Source organism: Homarus americanus, unplaced genomic scaffold, assembly GCF_018991925.1.
Source record: "Homarus americanus isolate GMGI-L3 unplaced genomic scaffold, GMGI_Hamer_2.0 scaffold21314, whole genome shotgun sequence".
Classification (NCBI taxonomy): Eukaryota; Metazoa; Arthropoda; class Malacostraca; order Decapoda; family Nephropidae; genus Homarus; species Homarus americanus.
In genome coordinates, this window is record NW_024720811.1 from 3,589,661 (window position 1) to 3,604,882 (window position 15,222).

Genomic DNA, 15,222 nt, shown 5'->3' on the forward strand with positions numbered 1-15,222 from the left:
CTCAAATAGGGTATCTCTTGACTCACCTGAAGTATTTTTGATTCCCCTGGGATCTAGGTTCCACGTGAAGTATCTGTGGATAATAGAGAAGAAAATTTAGGACAGAATATTTCAAGGACATGGGAATACTCGGGGTGTGGTAATATCCAGGGGAAGGGGGGGGGGAGGCTTGAGAATATCCGCGGTGAAGTAATATCCAGGGAGGGAGCTTGAGAATATCCAGGTGTGCAACAGTATCCGGGGTGTGAGGTAATTTCTGGGGGTAGGGGGGCGAGGGGAATAATTAAGGACAAAGGAATTCAATAAAATAAATACTAACATATTTTCTCTCCTAAGACTCCGGCCCATTGATGGCGTTTATGACCCTCTTGCACTATACAGAATACTATGGTAAGAGGGAACTAGGGAGAGGGGAGAGGGGGGACAGAGTGAAGTGAGGGGAAGAGTGAGGTGAGGTGTGAGGGTAAGGTGTGTGAGGAGAGGGAAGTGTGTGTGAGAGAAGACGGAGAGAGAGGGAAGTGAGTCGAGATGTGAGAAGGAATAACACGACAGACAGACTATGATTGCAACATACACCGACACACATCAACAGTTAGGGGATAAAAAAATTAACACACACACACACACACACACACACACACACACACACACACACACACACACACTACAAAGAATCCGTCTTGGTGTCGTAGCTTAAATAATACCAGATAGTCGTAAAATCGAGGACTTGACAACAACACAATATATGGGGGAGGGGGGAGGGGGGGGGGAAGGGGAGGGGGAGGAACATGCTTCAACATTTTTCCTTAGCTGGAGATGTGAGATCGCATCTAACTGGCTCACTTTAAGCTACGACACGAAGATGGATTCTCAATAGCTCGTACGAAAAGTCTTCCATATAACTGGGAATGTGACAAAAGGATTCAACTGGCTCACTTTAAGCTAAGACACGAAAACGGATTGTCAAGAGATCGTAAGTTGAATTTTTACCCGTAACTTATGATGAAAGAAAACGTCCAAGTGCCTTACTTAAGTTCGTGAACAAAGCTGGAGAAGAACTTGGTGTTGAAAGTAAACTTAGATTCGATATTAAATGTGTTCCCTCCACCCACCCACCACCAGTTAAAGAGTTAATATAAGCGCATGGATATATGAGAATGCCCAGAGAGTACACTGTATTGTACTATACACACAGCTACACCCTACAACGACACACCCTATACAAAGTACACTCACCACGATACACCAACAGGACCTCCACAGAGCAGCGTCGAGCCACTAAATCCTACAACACGACCATCCTGAACCGTCTTCACGTTTCTTCACTGACAGTCATTTGTTTCCGCGCTGTCTTTATGGTATTGGATCCCCTCAATTACCAATAGAGAAGACTCTCCCCGGCACACTCGTGTTCTTCCACTTATTGGGTTTTTGTCACCCTCCCCTCTCCTTCCTCTCCCCACGATGATCCTATACCCAAATTTCCGGGATGGGTGCGGGAGACCACGGTGAACTAGGCTCCAGAATGGCTCCCGAAACTCACTCATGCCCTCAGTACACCGTCATTTGTTTTCCCCTACAGCCATTACCACCTGTTCGGGGCCGCCACGTCTCAGGGGAGCGATTACCGGGGAGACGGGGTGTCGGAGCCTCACCCGGGGATTTGGTACATCTCGCCACGTCTCATTGATATTTACCCCCCACCGAGCACCAGCCATAGTGCCTCTCTCACACACCTACCTGCCTCCCTCCCTCCCTCCCTCCCTCCCTCTCTATTATTCTATTCATTTACATGCCACTGAAACTCAATTCCCTTTATTCTTTTTTTTTTAATTGTTTCTTCACTTATCCAATAAAAAATAAATATTTCATTATATATTAAAAGTGTAAATATAGTAATAATTTTGTTATTGTATAGACATGCCTTTATATTAAACTATTTTTTACTTTAATTTATTCATAGCTTTCCTACATTAGATGTGTGTACTGTACGTGATTATCATTAGCACCTGACTGCCAAGTGCCTACCTCCAGCACCGTCCACTATCGTCACGGAGAACAAACATGACGTCGAAATTACACTGACACACTATTACATCTAATGGTTGTTTTTTTTTTTCATCTCTGACTAAAGGAACACACAAAAAAACGATTAATTTACGAATTTTTGGGAATGTTGACCTGGCATGCCGTCACGAATATTGCAATGACACGAACAGGTGAATTAAGAGACCTAAATCGTCGTCTCAATGAAGAAAATACAACACATGAATATACTGTTTATGTTTTGTTTTTCAAGAGCGTTTATTTGAGAATTGCGCCAGACAGCTCTATGAATGTCCCCAGGTCCTCCACCCACCCACACCATAAGGTCCTTCACTCTATAGTTGACCTCTTCTGCTTACTAACACACACACACACACACACACACACACACACACACACACACACACACACACACACACACCCAAACACATACTCTTATATAAAAAAACACATAAAAAACGAGACCAAGACCAAAAAAAAACAATAATGTTCCCCATGTTATAAGAGGAAGGACTCAGGAGATATGAGACTATTAAAGATGGTGATGTATGGATGAGTCTAAAGGTGACATATCATTACACGGATCCCTAACAACCCACAGTGTGGATCTCTTACCGATGGATTCATAGAGTTTGGTGAATTATAAAGAGAAGTTAAAGTTATTATTAATATTAGTAAAATGATTTGGTTATCAATATACAAAAGCGTTAAGGTAATAGAATATATTTTAAGTTTATTTAATTGTACGAATGGTTCAATAGTGTAATTAATGGAGACACTATTCGTAATAATTCAGATTCCCTTTGTAAGTGTTGAGGTAATTACGATATTCCTCCACCTCCATTCCTTCTGCTCTTTCACTCCCTTTTCTCCTCCTTCCCTCCTTTCTTCCTCCATTCTTTCCAAACCCTAGCCTATCCCCCCCCTCCTTTCGTTTCCTTCCCCTACTCTAACCTTCCCTCCTTTCTCCCCTCCCCTCCCTTTCCCCACTCTTACCTCCCCTCCTACTCTCCCTCTCCCCCCCAACACACACCACCACCCCGACCACAAGGCAGGCCACACTCCTTCGCCCTTGTTAATGGCAACCAAGGCTTACAATTGGCTGGTGAACCAACACAAAGACTCCAACAAACCGCTCATTTGTCAAACAGCTTCCCAACCCCCTGAATTACGACCTCAACCTGGGATTAAGATAAAATACATTGGCTTTTAATACCACCGGAACTGTATGGCGGAGGTGTTGTGTGGCGTGGTGTGTGGTGTTGCGTGGTGTAGTGTGGTGTGGTGTGGTGTGCTGTGTGGTGTGGTGTGTTGTGTGTTGTGTTGTGTGTTGTGTTGTGTTGTGTTGTGTGGTGTGTTGTGTGGTGTGGTATGGTGTGTTGCGTTATGTTGTGTGTTGTGTGGTGTGTTGTGTATGTGTAGTATATATACTGTATTTAATATAGTATGTGAGTGTGTAGTGTGTGTGGTATGGTATGTGTATTGTCATGTAGTGTGTGTAGTATGTTGTGTGTGTAGTGTAGTGTGGTATGTTGCATTGTATTTGTATATGTGTGTGTGTTACTGTTATGTTGTGTAATTATATTTATAGCTGTGTAGTATATTTGTATTTATGTTGTGTATTTGTGTTGTGTGGTATGTTGTGCAGTATGGTGTGTTGTGTTGTGTGTAGTGTGTTATGTAGTGTACGAAAAGTAGTGAAGAGAAAAATACAGAGAAAAGGAAAAATATTTGAAAAGGAAGATATCAGAAAGAAAAAACGAGAGAGAGAGAGCAGTGAACTCAGGGGATGTTTCTACGTGTTTATACAGTGTGGTGACGAGGGTGTAAGCTTCACCTGTACTGGCCTTTCGGGGTAATAACTCGTCGGTTTCACACACACACACACATATTGGATCTTAGATTAAATACACTTAATACACAAGCGGTATAAAGAGTAGCGCGCGCGTGTGTGCGTGTGCGTGCGTGTGTGTGTGTGTGTGTGTGTGTGTGTGGTTCACGGTCTTTAACTATAGCCAGCAAAATAGTCAACACTGTCACACTACGTCAACAAAGACACGTCAGTCACGGCCAAAAAAGCATGTTACGCACACACACACACACATTCACCCCTGTGTCCGAGGCTTAGGTGGCGGTGTAACACAAGTACCAACAGTAACGGGTTGTGATGTCAGTGAGGAGGCTGACACGTTGCCAACACCTCACTGCCCACAACTGACACCCCTTCTAGCAAGTGCCAACAGTGTCAAGTTGTTGTGGTCGACCCATAGTTGCCACCAGACCACCACACAGGTGACACTCTCCCGAGCCATACTTACGGTCTAACTTCTTCTCAGAAATGGCCCTTGGCACTGAGGACGTGGTACTACTGTAGAAGGCAAAGCTGTTAAGAATCACAATGGCCACGGTCCCCAAGAATCACATATTTGTCGCCATAAACTCAAGAAGACTGTATGGCTATCTCCAGAATTTACAAAAAAATCGAAGCAAAGTATATAAAAAAAAATTAACTCTAAAAACTCAGCCTAAAATTTTAAAATGTTTGAAAACAGTTCAGAATTAAAACAAAAAAATCAAAGTGCACCTACCAAGAATTTCAAAAAACCTCAAACACAAGGTCCATAATTTTCAAAAACTCCTAAACACACACAGTGAAAAATTGCCAAACACAACTTATAGCATCACGTATAACTCCGAAGGAAAAATGCGGCTCCGTGTAGAATTTGCCAAACGCTCCCCAGCAACGCCAGCTTCGTAGTTTCCCTGAATCTGAAAACTTTGCTCAGCGCCCAGCAAGTAAACTCACTCGCTTTACAAGTTATAGGCAGTTTTCAAGCACGAAGAAAGAAATTGAACTTTAAACTCTGGACGAAAGAGCTCCCCAGTACGCCTCCATTTACCGGCCATCTAGTTTAATTAAGCACTCAAGTCTCGGATGCAAACACGGTATAATGTGCCAGAGGGCTGTTGGGGAGTCCCTGCCCGCAGTTGAGCAGAATCAACGCGTACGCGGGCTTGAGATGTGCTGAATGGTCCTTACCCTTCGTTCCGCCCGCTAGAGTACCGACTCCCCCATGCAAATCTCAGTTACCCTAACCCACTTGAAACAAAACCAAACAATAGTTACCAGTACTGAAATATCCTAACCTAACCTTACCTTACGGACGGAATGGACATGTTACCAAGTGACTTCATGACGGACGAGGACCAATCAGCGTACATCATGCCCACGTGCGAGTGGATTTTGCGTATTAGCTGCGTGGCTCACCCCAAGTAGAGTACTGTAGTTGGTGAGGGCATTAAGACGCGTGGCGGCCGGGTAGGGAGAAGGTCCCGCCTGTGGGGGAAACTAATGTAATGTATCTCCCACTTTTAACCCGCCTCAGTGGTGCCCCGCCGGTGTTACGGCTAATATACAATGTGGGTCGGATTCTGAGCTGGTACTGTTTATGCTTCTCAGTGGGAGAGACTCTGTGTTCGTCTGTACGTTTGTTTACCCTATGTAAATTTCTTTATAGTCCGAGTCTGTATATAATTTGTGTATCTTAAGAGAATCTGTACAGTGGTGTAGTCTTGTTGTGTATGTAGTAATAACAATCAGAAATACGAGATCTTTTATAAGCGTATCACCACAGCTACATATTTCTGAAGTTTATCTAAACAAACAACAAAACCAAAATAACGGGATCACCTAAAATGGACTATTAAAATATAACTTCAGTCGAGTTTGTGTTCCATTAAACACTCAAACTATATTTCCAGAGTTCAGTTTTATGCTGTGACTCGCATTAGAGCCTCGAGGTGAGCCATTACCAGCGACTACCTCACGACTTCTATCTATCTATGAAGCTCCTGTTAAGCCTCCAGCTCTTAGACTTTATGGGTTTACATCCTAATGGTTAATGTTAGGTTGGGGCAGAGTGGGAGGAGGGGGGGATCTAGTAGAGTTGAGAACCACTTGACTTGCAACCCTCCTAGAGATGGCTATGGTGATAAGATGAAGGTGAAGATGGATCGCGGGGATGACGAGGCGTGACAGGAGCCTTCACTGGGGTACTGATGGATGGGACGGCATCTCTAGTCCACCTGGTCCTCACTTTCCAGCATTGAGGTGCCGAGGAAAGTCATCATGCAGCGGAGGTCACACGTTACACCTTACTGCACTATATACATGGATGTGTCGCTAGTGTGGAAGGGAGCATGATAGTTATGAGAGGGGAAGGGGGATGGGAGGGGGAAGAGGGGAAGGGAGGGAAGAAGGGAGGGGACTAGATTACTTGTAGTACAGATTAGGATGGGTGACAATGTGAGGAAGAATTGGAAGGGAGGACAGGGATGTTACAGAAGGTGTGTGGGAAGGTGAGGGATGTGGTTGATGATATGTTCAGAGGGCGTAGGTGCAAGATGAGTGGATGTTGTAAGGTATGGAAAGGAGAGGTGCTAGTGTGTACCTACAACAGCGGTGATCCGGGTGACTGTGAGTGGCTCATCCCGGGATAATCTGCACACTGCTCCAGGCGGGATTTATGGTAAGTCTGCTTTCATGTTGTAATGAGACGCGAGAGAGACTTGAAACTTGGATGCAACAAACAGAACGAGATATATTCAGGGACGAAGTGACGGAGCAAGTTAGTGAGATGCACAAGTATTTACATGTGTGCTGATTTACGTGTGTGTGTGTGTGTGTGTGTGGTTAAAGTATCTGTCCTTGTTGTCTTAACCTTCTCATGTAACTTTATACTACGCTTGTTTTGTGTGTGTGTGGAGAGAGAGAGCTTTACTTGGGGCTACAGGATGGGCTTCTATGCTCATGAGGCTACAGAACTGGGGCAGGGGGGGGGAGGGGTGTGAGGTGGGCAGGAGGCAGAGGTGCAGAATGGACTTTTAAGCATAATCTTTCACTAACGTACACACAACTCTCAGTACAGTTTTGTTTAAAGTTTATTTCATCGTCTGGTCTTTCTTTATTTTAACCCCTGCAGTGTGATGCCTCCAGGTTGTTTATATAGCAGGAGTTATATTTTGGGACCGAGTTCCTTATTAACTTAGCAAACAGGTGAGTCACGAGGTCCTTTTATTAGTGTACCCCTCTCTCTCTCTCTCTCTCTCTCTCTCTCTCTCTCCTTCGTCCCTCCCAAATACGTCACACACTCTTTCTCTACCACCCTTTCACTCTCCCTTTCCTTTCCTCACTCCCTTCTCTTCACCTCTCTCCCACTCTTCTCTCCCCCTTCTCTCTCCCTCCCTGCCGCCTCACGTGGAGGAGAGAGTCAAGGTGAGAGATGGAGAAAGACAAACTGAGCAGCACGCAAGTCTAGTGGTGACTTTTAGATTTCTAATTTAAAGTTTTAAAGTTGAACGGAACTTATATTTCCCCCGAGAGTCCAAATCCTTTCCTATTACTCCAAATATTAGACATTCTCTCTCTCTCTCTCTCTCTCTCTCTCTCACTCTCTCTCCCGCCACATACGCACAAACACATACCCACAAACACAAAACACACACACAGACAGAGGCGCACGCACGGAAAACACACACACACACACTCAAAATCAACCACACACACTCAAAAACAACCACACACAAACCGTAAATACCCGGTAACACAATCTTCAGTCCTGATTTTTAAAAGATAGTACGATGAATATTTTCCTATCTGGAAACGTAAACACCCCCCGCCCCCACCGTGGCACAACAACAAACACACAGACGGTGATCGAGATGTCCTCCACACTGTGTTGAGACTACCAGTCCTTTTGGTTTGTGTACAGAAAAAAAAACACCATAAATAATATTATATCCGTATTCCCGTTTCTTTTTTAATTACGAAATATTACCCATTTTCTATTGATTTAAACGGTGTGTAATTGTATATGGTTAATTGATTGATGAAATAGATTGAAATACAAATAACAATAAGATAAATAACACGTGTGTGTATTATTATTATTAACAATGTGTGTATATATTGTTGTTGTGAAGGTTTAAGAGGAAAAAGTTTGTAACAAGCGAGAGAAAAAGGCGGGAGGGAGGGGGAGATGTGCGGCCTGGAGGCTTACATACCACACCTGCTGAAACCACCTCACTCCTGCTGCCGGCTCCTCCTTACCTGCTAAAGCTCCCTCACTCCTGCTACCGGCTCCTCCTTACCTGCTAAAGCTACCTCACTCCTGCTACCGGCTCCTCCTTACCTGCTAAAGCTCCCTCACTCCTGCTACCGGCTCCTCCTTACCTGCTAAAGCTCCCTCACTCCTGCTACCGGCTCCTCCCTACCTGCTAAAGCTACCTCACTGTTGCCTCCTGCTCATCCACACCTGCCTAGGACTTACACACACACACACATATTCAGGATTCCAACACCTGCTCTGGATTTCTACACCTGACCAGAACTTCCACATCAATTCAGGATTTCCACACATACTAAGAACCTCAACACCTGCTCAAGATTCCCACACCTGATCAGAACTTCCAAACCTGTCCAGAGCGCCCACACCTGCTCAGGGCTCCCACACCTACTTAATTACTTAACAACGTTCTATCTAACCTTGGAGTTAAAAGCATCGCAAGGTCCAATATAAACCATTGTCATAAGAGAGAAACACTGCACAACACCTAACCTAACCTAACACTTCAAAGACAAAAAAGAACACAATTTCAAAAGAGACAAAATCAAATGGGTCCTTAAGGAAACTAAATACATTTCTACTGACAGGAAAAGGAGATGAGCGTTAATGTAGCGGAAAATTAAATGAAGGATTATTACGGGTCTCACCTCCCTCCCCTCCCCCCCTGTAAAAAAAAGGACAAGAGGCTAATTTATCTTAACGAAACGAAAACAAAAAGTCTGTGAAATGACTTATAATCGACAAAATAAAAACACATACATAAATAGAAATAATAAAATAAGTATACAATTAATTATAGCCATAGAGGTTGCTCGCTGGTTGACTCTTAGTAAGCTTAAGGTATCATTGGCCAGTTGATGGGGAACATGACAACTGAACGAGGGTAGTTACTGTACGTCCTATCGAGCTCTTGGTTACTCTCACACACCCAAACACACACGAGAGAGAGAGAACAGAACAGAACCGCATACAAACACATCCATGCATAAACACACATGCATATACATACACACCCACATACACACACCCACCCACTCGAGTAATCATGTTATTAGCATTTCTGTTTTAAGGATTTCAACAAAGTTTTTATTTAGTGAGTGTTGGAGCTGAATAATTTAGTCGTAAATCAGAGGTTAAGAACTTAAGCTTAGCCCAGGAGAGGACATTATCCAAACACTCACATTATACCGGACACGTCATCAGTTTGGATTAAGTCGTAGGTATATCGCGAAGGAGTGTCGGTGAAGGCGAAGGATCAGTATATGGGTCTGCCGTAACACACTACACACTCACGGCTCCTTCCACGTCGGGATGGGATATTTCTTACAGTTAGTCAACTCATTTGTGCTACATCAATTTTCACACACACACACACACACACACACACACACACACACACACACACACACACACACACACACACACACACACACACACACACACACACACACACACACACACACACACACACACACACACTATAACTGTAACTTGTATAATGTTTATTACACTGTACTAGTGTTAGTAATATTACTTCTGTCACAATATTGCGTAATATATATGATCACAACAGAGAGGTGAGGTGGTGAGGCAGCTGGTCACGGCCTTCATACCATAAAAAAACGCCGCCAGTATGAACGCTTCACACCACCTGACTATCCCCTCTGAGGGGTTTATGGAAGCTACGCCAGGCGATCGTTTATCGCCATCTGTCCGTCCGCAGTGGCAGCGTTTTAATGTAAGAGTAACAATGTTGTGAAGGGCGGGAGGAAGTGTTGAGAGTTCCTTATCCTTCTTTGATGAGTCGTTAACCCCTCCTGCCACCCCCACCACTCTCGTCCTCCCACAACTTCCATCTACAGTTCCTCTCATCGATCCTTTAATTCTTATTTAATTACCCAGCGTCCCCTCTTATCCCCTTCTCCTGGGCCCCCACCAGTGTCCTCAATGATTCGTACGTGATTCATTTTCTTCCTCACTGTGGACAAGACAACAACTAACTCCATTCGAGTCTCTGTGCAATACTGACGCCACCTTAAACCATAACCTCTACATATTTCCTTATCTGAGCCACTTAATCGTGTTGTTGACGTGGCCATTGAGGTGGAAAAGTGAAGGTAGGAAGTGTCTGAGGCTCCGGTAGTCTCCCTCCGCCCACTCCCCCTCTGTGTGTGACGCTGGTAATCCCCGGCACCCAGGTTTTTCATCATCACTTATAACTCCTCTTGAATTACTCAGCCATTGTTGATCTTTTGAGGCTTATAGAGCTACCACTTGTGCCCTCCCCCCCTCCATCACATCTGCCACCATCACTACCACATTCTCCATAACTATACCAATTCCCTCCACTACTACCACATTCCTCCACTACCACCACACACGCCTCTACCACAACTACTAGTAGCGTTATCCTCCACCGCAATATTTGTTCCATTACAGCGTGGAAAGCTGCGGGAAGAGGAGATGGAAGAGGTAGGTGTGTGTGTGTGTGTGTGTGTGTGTGTGTGTGTGTGTAAAGAAAGACCCTAAGACGTACCGGTATGTTAATTATTTACACACATACGTGCTGCTCAACGAGACACTATACACAATGAGGCAGCGTCCAACGAGACACTGAACAACGAGGCAGCGTCCAACGAGACACTGAACTACGAGGCAGCGTTCGACGAGACACTGAACAACGAGGCAGCGTCAAACGAGACACTGAACAACGAGGCAGCGTTCAACGAGACACGACACAATGAGGCGTTGAACAATGGCCAAGGGAGAGTAGGGAATCAGATCCCCAGTGAACAGGAGTGAAAGAAGTAAGGCGGGCGGTGCGGGTCCCGGCTCTCCTTCCCTATTGTGTCCAGCCCAGGAGGAGGAGGAAGGTGGCTCATTATGAACCTCCCAGCCTCCTGATCCACCTTCCTGCCTCCTGATCCACCTTCCTGCCTCCTGATCTACCTTCCTGCCTCCTGATCCACCTCCCTGCCTCCTGATCTACCTTCCTGCCCACTGATCCACCTTCCTGCCTCCTGATCCACCTTCCTACCTCCTGATCTACCTTCCTGCCCACTGATCCACCTCCCTGCCACCTTATATTACTCTCTGCCTCCTGATGTATCTCCTCCCTTTCTTCCTCTTTACCTTCCTCCCTGGTTTCTTATCTACCTCCCTACCAACCTCCCTGTCACCAATTCGCCCGGGAGTGTCGTGTAGGGCCACCTGCGTCTCAGGCACCACCATCCATCAGGCTCCTCCATCCTCGCCGACTACCCACCCGCCCCCCACCACCCTCTCCTTACCTCCAATTACCCCTTCCTCTATCCTACACCCCTCCTTACCTGCTATCACCCCTCCTTACCTCCTAGTACCCTCTCCTATACGCTATTACCCCCTCCTATATCCTGCACCTCCTCCTAACTCCTACCACCCCTCCTTACCTCCTATTTCCCTCCCCTATAGTCTACTACCTCCCTACCTTCCTATTATCCCCACCTTATATCCCCTCCTACCTTCTACCACATTCTCCAACCTCCTACTACCCCTCATATTACCTCCACCTCCCCACTACCACCCTACCGCTGCCACCGTCTACACCCCTGCCGCCCTCCCTCACCACAACTCGGCTTTGAAAGACCCACACAATCCCCTTGATTGCTCGAGGGCGAATTTTCCTTCGGATGGTATTGTTTTCCCCTCTTGTTTCTGTCTCTCCCCCCCAGCAGACGGGGTTACTGGGGAGGGAGGACGCTGGGGGAGGGAGGAGCCCCAATGTTAGAGGACCCTGGGAGGGGAGGGGGGTGGATCCAGGGTTCCCAGAGACAGGAGGGCCCTGGGGAAGAGAGGATCCCCCGTATAGGAAGGCCCTGGGGTAAACAGGATGACCCATGTAGGTGGGCCATGGTGGGGGCATAATTTAAAATCAGGGGAGAGAGGGGGGAGGGGGGCGTTCAACAAGGCTCCGCACCTGTTTAATACCGTGATTGGTTGTCAATGGAGCGACTCGAGGAGGTAATCGCTTCTTGTGGGGAGGAGGAGGGAAAGGGGGAAGGAAATTAGGGATAAGAGGGAAGGTAAGGGGAAGGAAAGGAACGGAGGCAAATAAAATGGAGGGAGGAAAAGTAAGGGAGAGAAGGAAGGGTAAAGATAGAGGAATTGTAAAACAGGGAGAGAGGAGGGAAGGAAAGCAAGAGAGTTGAGGAAGGGAGTGTAAAGGAGAGGAGGGTAGGAAGAGGCAGGGAAAAAATAAAAGAACAAAAGAAATAGTGAGAGACAGAGAGAGGGAAATCAGTGAGGGGAAGAGTGAGATAAAATAGCGGAAAAGGAAGTAAGACGCAAAGGAAAAGTAAAAGAACGTGACGGGGATATATGCGAGATGGACAAGAGAAATGAAACAGTGGCTGATAGCAGTGACGGAATAAAGGTGGGTGAGAGAGAGAGAGAGAGAGAGAGAGAGAGAGAGAGAGAGAGAGAGAGAGAGAGAGGAGAGAGAGAGAGAGAGAGTATTGGTCTCAGTGTACAACTGTGTTATCCTTCTGCCTGAATTACTTTTTATATAATCTTTAAAAATTAGAAACCAAGAAATTCTTTATTGTGACGCAGAGGAGACATTGCATTGTGTGTGTGTGTGTGTGTGTGTGTGTGTGTGTGTGTGTGTGTGTGTGTGTGTGTGTGTGTATGTGTGTGTGCGTATATGTATGTATGTATGTATCTGTGTGTGTGAATAGTTTTGCATGTTTAAATGAGTTCTAAATGTGCACAGAGATGTACACATACACGTACATAAACTAACACACATTCCAACACGAACAAATACTGTACCTATTTGTATACAATTAAACACACACACACACACACACACACACAAGACGTTCTCAACCGTAACTTCGACCCGTCGATTTTTCCCCACCAGTTAATGGAGCGTCAAGAGTTGAACATTTTACAACCTAATTATCGACCCCTGGGGGATGATGCCGGGGCCTCCATCCCTCACTAAACAACCACGACACAGCCTCACGTTATTGCCTGGACCCAGTACAGTCTCGGTGTATTTTCTCCGCCATCGTAACTAAACCCCCGGATCTATATTCACCAAGAGTCTTAATACATTTATTATTTCCGAGTTTCAGTATACAGTCTCGGTGCAGCTTCGACGCCATCATAACTAGAAGCAAATGAGCAAATTAAACAGGAACCAGGAGAGCTATCCAAACTAACCCCAGAGACAATGAGCTAAATCGCTCTCTGTGGACGGCGTCGGATTTAAGACGATGGGAAAATCAAGAGAGAGAATTTGGACAAGTATTCATACAAACAAACCACTATGAGCCTCTCCCCCCCCCACCTCATCCCTCCCACAGAGCCTTTTGAGAGAGTAGGCATCAGAGGGAGAGGAGGAAGTGCATGGGACACAGTAGTATAGAAGAACAAAAAAAAAGCGGCCTCAGGTGTTGGTGAAATATACAATGGGAAAAAACGGGAAGACTTACAAGGTATTGCACTTACCTGGGGAAGCGTTATGAGCGTTTACTGAGCCGAGGGAGGAAGAAGACGAGGAGGGGTGGGGGGGTGGGAGGGGTGGGTTGGGTGGGAGGGGGTGGGTTGGATGGGAGGGGGTGGGTGGGGTAAGGGAGAGAGAGGAAGGGGGTAAGGACGTGTCACTTAGGTTCAGCTAGAGGGGATATGTGACTTGAGCAATATAATACCTTATTACATGTGTATTATAAGTGTAGTTTTAAAGTATCTTTGCACCGTAGCATACAAAAGGCATAGTGTTCTAATATTTCCAGTTTGGTTAAAGTTTCAAAATATGATTCTCTTAAGAATTAGGGACGCGGGGGCCAGATTGTCAAAGGAGAATAATTGAATTCTCTCCTCGTAAATGGAGTAGTGAGAAGGGATCTAACTCACTCACTTGAGGCTGACACAAAGACACTAAAAGTTCACCCAAAGACAACCTCACTCTCCCCTGATGAAGGAAGAGACTTAATACATGACTCTTTTAGAATCCTGGGCACAGGGTCCAGATTGACTCTTATGATCAAACACTGCTAGTGAATGAAGATGTAAGGGCGCACCATACTGGACGACTGGAGCTAAAGTTAAGTTGGAGGATTATCTACTTTAACCTTGTCAGTTAATTGGTGTTTAGTGAATATATCTTTTGAAGGTTGAGACCAAAAGTAATACTGATACAATTCATGCATCTTCAGTACGAGGAAAAATCATGGCAAGAACCTCTGTCTGATAATCTGGGTCCCGGTCCTGGCTAACATCAAGCTAACACCCGGGAACAGCGGCGGTGTGCTCACAAGGGTTCAAACAGGCGGCTGGATTACACTTCCTATTTTTTGTGCATTAGTTCATTAACAGCGAACATGTAAAACCAGAAATTTAATTGTCAGTCTTATCATAGCCAGGAGAGAGACTGCCGCTATACCATGGAACGTCCAGTAAAGTACAAAATGTGTGCAATTATTGTCTCGTGTTCATTAAGGCAGTTGGTGTAGTTGACTCGGTAATGGGTTGGCGACATAAAAGATGCCGACATTTAATTTTATTCCGAGAAAAGAGCGAGTGAATCAATAACCAACTCCCTGGGAACTGTCTACTCGTCACGGGGTTCAGCTGCCCACAACGGCCACAAATATCCTCACCAAGAGTCTTGTTATGGGGGTCTAGAACCTGTAACAGTGGACTTAATTATTTGTGACAATATTGGCTGGCTGCAAGTGTATATAGCAATTTTCTCTGTACCTGATCGCCAAAGAGTCATATATTTCCCCCAAAGAAGAATGCACAGTTTTTTTTAGTAAATTTTCCGTACAAGTGAGAATCATTTCAATAAAATCGTTGTGTGTGGGGCAGCATATGTAAGCCACCTCGATACAATCTCACATTTGTGGTAGCGACAGACATTCAAGCCTTGGTTCGCCTATTTATTTAAGGGAAATTTGCCGCTTGGGTAGGTCAGAAATAATGAATACCACCAGCGTCCAGGGTGACCGACACACCACCAGAAACACTGTGAGGTTTAATCAGCTGCCGCCAAAATTCCTCCGCA

The 15,222-nt window shown here is 45.4% G+C and overlaps 1 long non-coding RNA gene across 1 annotated transcript in view; it reads right to left on the bottom strand.

The window, feature by feature from the left end:
- Window positions 1-15,222, bottom strand: part of LOC121861261 — a 40,982-nt gene that overhangs the window by 10,469 nt on the left and 15,291 nt on the right. The window contains exon 2 of the long non-coding RNA XR_006087995.1: window positions 27-73. This is a non-coding gene — a long non-coding RNA (uncharacterized LOC121861261). The remainder of the gene's footprint in view (window positions 1-26; window positions 74-15,222) is intronic.